We start from the raw sequence: 8,204 nt of genomic DNA, 5'->3' as shown, positions 1-8,204 counted from the left end.
CAGGATAAAGGTGTCAGGCCACCTTTGCATTAAATGCTCCTGTGATCTGGTCAGTTGGCGTGGCGATTTGGTCAGGGTTGCTTCTTGGCGAAGACAGGGCCTCGGGCGAGCCGGAAGTATGTTTGTCGCTGGAGGGGGCCTCGGGCGAGACGGAGATCCTCCGGGGTCGGCTGCCCTTGTCCGAGGCTAGGCTCGGGCGAGGCGTGATCGAGTCCCTCGAATGGACCGATCCCTGACTTAATCGCACCCATCAGGCCTTTGCAGCTTTATGCTGATGGGGGTTACCAGCTGAGAATTAGGAGACTTGAGGGTACCCCTAATTATGGTCCCCGACAAACACTACACTAGAACTCTCTTGGTCAAACTACTCATCGACAACCCCTCTTTATAGTACAACTAAAAAGAATAAAAGACCTAACTAAATCATGAGTGTCCACATCTCCTTGACACTCGGACTCCATAGTCCTTCACCTTTTGTTTCGTCGTTTTAGCCGTCGCTTCGAGTTCTTATCTCCGGGATTGTTTTCACCGTTGATGCACTTCTACCTGTAATGCGACCTAACTTACCATTTGTCTCTGCAAAACACACGTTAGTCACATATAACATTACATTGTCATTAATCACTAAAACCAACCAGGGGCCTAGATGCTTTCAAGTAGAAAGCCAAGTTTTATCAATAATCCCAAGTTATTACCCAAAAGTACTCCCTCCAAGAGAAAATACCATAAACCAGAGTTATAATCATCACCATTTACCATCATCATAAAAGTATCCAAAGTTACTCTAATCAAAGAGGATCCCAAGGCTGCTCTTAACCGTGAGCACGGCTGATATACCAGTTTCTAACACTCTGCAGAGGTTGCACACTGATAGTCGCCTAGAGGGGGGTGGATAGGTGGAATCTGAAATTTATAACTTTAAGCACACACTACAAGCCGGGGTTAGCGTTAGAATTAAATCCGAGTCCGAAAGAGAGGGATGAACACGGTGATTTGTTTTACCGATGTTTGGTTCCAAAGAACCTAGTCCCCGTTGAGGTGGTCACAAAGACCGGGTCTCTTTCAACCATTTCCCTCTCTCAAACGGTCACTTAGACCGAGTGAGCTTTCTCCTTAATCAAACGGGTCACTTAGACCCCACAAGGACCACCACACACTTGATGTCTCTTGCTTTGATTACAAGTCACTTGAGAATAAGAATGGGAAAAGAAGAAAGCACGATTGCAAAAGCCAAGCGACAAGAGCGACAAATAACACATAGATCACTCTCTCTCTCTCAAGTCACTAATCACTAATGATCACTTGTCTAAATTTGGGAACTTGGAGAGATTGGAAGCTTTGATTGTGTCTTGGAATGGATTGCTAGCTCTTGTATTGAATGTGAAAGATTGGAATGCTTGAGTCAAGTGATTGGAGGTGGTTGGGGTTGTATTTATAGCCCACAACCACTTCCTAGTCGTTGCTCCTTTTCTGCCGACCGCGGACGGTCCGCCCCCTGGTCTGGACGGTCCGCCCCCTGGTCCGGACGGTCCGCCCCTGCACATCAACGGCTGAAATCGCAACGGTCAGCAGTAACAGCTGTATCAATGGCTACTTTGCATTTAATGCGTCGTCAGATGTCAGATAAAGGCAGTCGCGGACGGTCCGGTCGTGCACCCCGGACGGTCCACGAGGATGCTAAAAATACATTTTACCGAACCTGTAACCTTCGGGTTTTTCTGGTTTTCACCGACCGGACGGTCCACGTCTGAGGCCGGACGGTCCGCGCATGGTCGCGGACGGTGCTTGCTTCTCCATCGGACGGTCCGTACAGTAGACTTGTGTTTTTGCAGTGTTCCTGTCCGAGGGTCACCTTGGTGCCACGGATGGTCCGCCGCAAGGACCCGGACGGTCCGCGCTTAGGTGTTTTTCCAAAAAACTTCTCCAGTCCGGAATAATCTATGGTATTCCGGACAGCCGATTTAGAATAGTTGTAGATGAACTTATTCACCTGTGAAATGATCAACTAGGCAAACTGGTTAGTCCACAAGGTTTGTGATGGTCATCAAACACCAAAATCGATTATAGGAAATGTTGAGACTATTTCCCTTTCACACACTTTACCCATGAATCCTTATCCCTTCCCAGCCTAGGTTGTACAGACCCAATCTTCACTACCGAGGTGAATGGTCAGGGATTCACTACGTAGCCTTTACAAAGATTCCCCTGGTGTGCAGTTGCTCATTAGGTTTCGCCAGTCGTACAAACACAGTACTCCTCCCTAAGGTGGGTGACTAACAAAACCAAATCGAATGAACCTTGGCACCCACCCTTAGCAAAGCAAGCACTATGCCCCAGCCCCCATTGACGGCCCTCCGGCAAAGCCAACTACACCCCCAAGTTCATCTAATTAATCAGCTAAGGGCGTCCCATTCCACCCTCATGATTGTACTGTTATCCCGGTGGTCTCTCAACGAACAGTACCTTACGGAGAGGTACTCAGGAAACAGCCTGAGTCCCCTAAAGTATCACAAGTTCATCATCATAATCAAGATAACATCATCATATCATAAATATTATCATCATGTTCGTTGATTAAAGTAAAGCAAAAGCATGAAGCTAACCATAGTAACCCAAAATGTAATCAAGGACAAGGTAAATACAAAGCTAGTCAATCCTTGGTTTTCAATTAAGTAATGTGGGACAGTGAATCAATAAGTAAGTATGACATAATGGGTCAGAGGACACTTGCCTTCACCAGGTTGTTGCTCAGGGAAGTCTCCTGCAACACACTCGGAAACCTCGGACTACTCGTTGTCTACGCAAAGCAAACATTCATTCAACACATTTAGGGAAATGAAAAATAAATAGTACACCAAACATGTACAATCAAGTGAACACAAGTTCAAAAGAAAAGTAACAAACACAAAATTGAAGTCTAGGTTCTAGGGTGGACTAATACATCTACAGGTTTGTGGTTCTCTAAATACTGCCTATCTCAGAGGATCACAAAAATTAACCTCATTTACCTTAATGAATTAGTTACCTAACTAAAGTTATTACAGAGATGGAATCATGCATTACATGAGATTGTTTTCACAAAGTTCATCATTTAATTATCATTAGTATTTTCCTCTTCATTTCCCTTTTAATAAACACTCCATCACTTTAAATCAACCTATAGCCTAGACATAAAATTAATACATGCTGACAGTGAAATATAATAATTTAAATAGGTAGAGAATAATTTTATGAGCATTTTGCAATTTGAACCACCCAATTTGGAGTTCATATGCAAAAGATATGAAATAAACAGGTTTTGGAATTCAAAATACAAAATTAGGCCTATTTCTACGAAAAAATAAAGTCCAGGGGCTTGTCTGCAAGAAACCAGGGGCTCGGCTGCAAAAACCAGGGATGGCGGGTTAATTTCCAAAAAGTTGAGGGTTCTTTTAACAAGTTTCCAAACGAACGAGTATCGGGTGATCTCGGCCGCTCGATCACAGATCAACGACTAAGATTAGATCTGAGCGCGAGCGCGCGCGGGCGTGCGGCCGAGCGCTGACAAGCGGGTTAGGGGAGTCAGCGGCGCTGGGGCGGGGCTGGCTGACCGGTCGGGTCCAGCAGCAGGATCGCGGGCGAGGGCACGCACCCGAGCGACCGGATCCGAATTGGACTGTTAGGATTAGATCTGGTTATTTAAAACAGGGTCGTCCGATCCAGGATAGACGTCTGAGATCAGACGACCAACCCTGGTCGGCTCTCCTTGGCTGCCAGCGATGGTGCCGCCTGACTCCACGGTGAAACCTCGCCGGAGGCACGAGCGCGACCACATCGGGGGTCCTGGGGCGCTGGGAGGGGCACGGGAAGGTTCGGGATGACACGATGGACGCGGTCGTGGGCATGACGCCTGCGCAGGGGCACCGAAGAGTGGCAGTGTGCGCCGGGGTGGCATAGCGGCGGCGTAGACATGCTCTGGCGAGCAATTGCACACGCACCGGGGCAGGAGATGGGAAATCAGGGGCATGGGGAGGTTGCTTACCTCGAGAGGGAGCTCTAGGACGCTTGAGCGGCGGCGGGGACGCAAGGAGGCATTGGGTCGACGGTAGCGGGGCTTCGGCTACACGGTGGAGGCCCTGTGAGCGCGAACAGTGAAAGATAGAGGGGGAAGGGGTGAACCGAGGGGTGTCCCGAGTTGCTGGTGTTGAGGCGGAGCTCACCGGGGCAATGGACACAGCGGGAACCCGACAGTGGTCGTGGAATAGGCTCGAGACCACGGCGGACGACGGTGGAGCTCCCTGGGTGCGCGCGCGGTGCGAGTGCTGGGGTGCTGCGAGTGCGCAAGTGAGGGGGGAGGGAGAGCGAGTGGGGTGTGGGTAGCTAGAAAACGCTGGGGTGGGGACAGGCGCGGCCTCGGCGTGCGTTGTGGGCGCGGAGTCCACGACGACGTGTGGGTCGTGCGTGCGGGCGGTTCAGGAGGGACAGGTCCGACAGGCGGGGCCCACAGACCAGCGAGAGCGGGCGAGCGAACGGACAGTTAGCGCTGACGAGCGGGGCCCGTGGGACAGAGAGAGAGCAGGGCGTATGCGCGAAGGAAACCGGCGCCGACAGGTCGGTCCCACCGGGCAGAGGGAGAGGGTGAGCTGGGACGCATGGGCACGAGCGCGGCGCCGACAGGCGGGGCTCGGCCGTCAGCAAGGGTTGGCGGGCGCACGACTGGACTAGGCCGGGATGGGTTGTTTGGGATGAATTGAGTTTTTTCTATTTCTCCTGAATTTCTAAATGCTTTTCTTTTTATTTTCTCTATAGAATTCAAATCAAATCAAATCACAATTCAAATTCAAATAATTCAAACATGTGCAACAACAAAAATAATAATCTAGACTCAGCATGATGCAAACATTCATATCTTCTTATGTTTTAATTATCCCAAAGAAAATTAATAAATCTCTCCCATGGTTAACCCATATCCTATTAAATAGAAAAGAAAGGAAAAACTATAGAAGTGAGAAAAGAAGTAACACCTGAATTTGCTAGGTATTTAGAGAAGAAATTTTATACCTCTAAATTTAGAGTGTTACAGTCCTCAACATTGAATGTGTCATCTCTATTGCTTCTTCCTCCCTGATCCTTTGCTGACCGTCCTCGTGTTCCTTCGGCAACTACCATGGAGCGTTGTTAACAATCCCCTCTCCTTCGGACGCCACTTGCCCCCAAGCAGGCGTGTCCGGAAACGTCGTCTTTAATGCCTCAACATCTTCCCAGGTGGCCAATGATCGATCTAAGCTGGACCAGATGATACGCACCTGGGAAACCAGTGAACCACCTCGACATATCATTCATCAGGAGAGAGCCTATAGATGCACTTGCAAACCAATGTAGTCATCGGGAGAGAGCTACGAGACATGGAAGATCGGGTGGATATGTGACGAAGCTGGCACTTGCAGCCTGTAAGCCACCTAACGAACCTTCTGTAGAATGGTGTAGGGGCCAAAAAAAAATCTAGAAGCCAGCTTTTGATTGGATCTAGATGCGATGGAGGCCTGCACATATGGTTGCAACTTGAGATACACTTGATTGCCCACTTGAAAGGCTCGTTCAGAACTAGTTTATCCACCTGTCATTTCATTTGGCACAGGCGTGTATAAGGTGTTGTTGAATGAGTTTGGAGATGATTTCCTGATCGAGCAGCCACTTTTCTCAAATCGGTCACTTCAACATCCTTTGTTGAATCCACACCGAAATGTCAGGGAGCATGACCATAGAGCACCTCGAATGGAGAACGTACGAGAGCTGAATGATAATTTGTGTTGTACCAAAACTCAGCGAGTGAAAGCCAAGAAAACCACTTGCTCGGATAGGATGAACAAAACATCTCAAGTAAGTCTCAATGCACTAATTGACGCACTTCGTCTGGCCGTCAGATTGAGGATGATATACCAAGCTCATGCACAATTGAGTACTAGACAGATGAAATAGCTGATCCGGTTTGGCCTACTAGCAGGTGTTACAGGACTACACAAAGCGATGGACTGCCTGCTTCATACCTTTGCAAATGAACAACTGTTTCACCCTTCTGTATGTGACTGGCACTCCCGAATGATCGCCGAGAGGTGAGTTATGGAATGCGACAATGGTCTTGGTTTGCAACTCTGCATTACTATCCAACCACAGACGGCCTTTATGTTTGATGAGCCCATTCTTCAAGGTAAAAGTCTAATCAGGGCCATCCGGTGTAACAACCAACTGAGTTAAGAGCTCTTGAGCTTGAGGGTCCTATTCATAACCTTGCATAATCTCATGCACCTAGGTTTGTGTGCATTGGGACACATGCAACACGTGTGTCAAGGAGTGAGGATAGCATGACAACACGTCCGCCTCTACATTGTCACAACCGTGCATGTAAATGATTTTATATTGTAACCCAACCAATTTAGAATAAACCATCTAGTGCCATATGGTATGAAGTCGTTACTTATTTAGCTCTGCCAAGCTATGATGATCTGTGTAGATATGGAACTCAACTAGCTATAGATACGAGCGCCATAGCAAGCAATAAGATCGCCATGTATTCCTAATTCCTTCTCATATGTGGAAAGGCCCTAGTTCCAGGATCCCAACGCCTTGCTCAGGAAAGCTAAGGGATGGCCTTTCGATCTGCATCTGTATATATGCAAAATGGCGACGACTCTGGTATGACAAGCATCTGTATAGATGCAAAATGGTGACGAGAAATCGGGAAGTGCTAGCACTGGGGCAGAGATTAACGCATGTTTTAGTGTCTCAAACGCTTGTTGATGCTCCGAGGTCCAAACAAACAAGGTATGCTTCTTGAGCGAGCAGCTCTGTAAGTGACTTACTGATGGTCGCAAAATGGCGAACAAATTTGCAATAGAAACTAGCCAGACCAAGAAAACTACGTAATTCTTTTTGTATTGGTTGGGACATGCCACTTCCGAATATCTTGAAGCTTGGTTGGGTCTGTAGCCACACCCTGAGCACAGATGATGTGACACAAGTATGAAATATTGGTTTGGGAAAATGCACATTTTGATAACTGCACCTTCCACTTATCCTTATGCAAAAGCTCGAGTACAGTAGATAGGTGTTGCAGGTGAGACTCCAATGTTGGGCTATATATAAGTATGTCATCAAAGAAAACTAAAGGACCACGACGAAGGATAAGTACGTGCTAATGTTTCATTCATCTCACCAAGAAAAGTATTATGTGCTCTCGTTAATCCAAAAGCCATAACTCTGCATTCAAAATGACCCAAGTGTGTTTGGAAAGCTATTTTTGTTTCTTCGCTGGGTCTCAATCGAATTTGGTGATATCTGGCTTTGAGATCAAGCTTGATGAATAACTGAGCGGCGACCAACTCATCCATCAGCTGGTCGAACACCAGAATGGGATATTTGCTCTTAACAGTCATGGCGTTCAGATATCGATAATGGACACAAAATCTCCATGAATGGTCTTTCTTCTTGACAAGGAGAACTGGGGATGCAAATGGGTTGCCGCTCTTCTGCACCACTCCTTGTGACAACATTTCCTTCACTTGTGTTTCAATTTCATCTTTGAGAGTTGGAGGGTAGCGGTAGGGCCAGATGTGAAAGGGATGAGCACCAGGGATCAACAAAATCGAATGATCACATGGAAGGCTTAGAGGTAAACCCACTATATCAGTGAAAACATCGGGAAATTGGTCTAAAACTATCTAAACCCAAGGGTCAATTTTAGGTAAGGATTTTCTAGCTGATGGAACTGATGTACTAGTATCTGACAACAACAATAACAACAATTCAACAACAGTCCCAACTGGCAAAGAGGAGCGAAGCCCTTGAAGGCATTCAGTAGTTCCTTTGTACGGAATAGTCATCCACTTGTTGGTCCAATCGACGTGCATAGGACTATACCTATGCAACCAATCCATGCCCGACCACCAAGTCGAACAAAGGCAATGACAAAACTTGAGGGCTGCTGAAAAATGATAATCGGGCATGCTCCATTTGACTGCTGGCAGCTAATGAGCACAGGTAATGATATGACCACTTGCAACCTGAACTATGATAGGAGATGACAACTCTTGGATCCTAGATAATATTGGTCGAAGATGATCACTCATAAAAGTCACAACAGCACTGTGCACCATTTTTTGCGGCTAGGGGTTGGCCGCCGAAAATTACTGCTTATTTTCGGCGGCCTGACACAGCCGCCGAAAATA

General features: G+C 47.2%; 1 pseudogene; it reads right to left on the bottom strand.

Annotated features, from left to right (window-relative positions):
- Positions 1–7,417: 7,417 nt before the first annotated feature.
- Positions 7,418–7,913, bottom strand: LOC109940485 (uncharacterized; annotated as a pseudogene).
- Between the last annotated feature and the right edge of the window lie 291 nt (positions 7,914–8,204).

Source organism: Zea mays, chromosome 6 (genome assembly GCF_902167145.1).
Source record: "Zea mays cultivar B73 chromosome 6, Zm-B73-REFERENCE-NAM-5.0, whole genome shotgun sequence".
In the NCBI taxonomy this organism is placed as follows: Eukaryota; Viridiplantae; Streptophyta; class Magnoliopsida; order Poales; family Poaceae; genus Zea; species Zea mays.
Note: the sequence above shows the minus strand (reverse complement) of the source record. Positions and strands in the feature narration are given on the sequence as shown.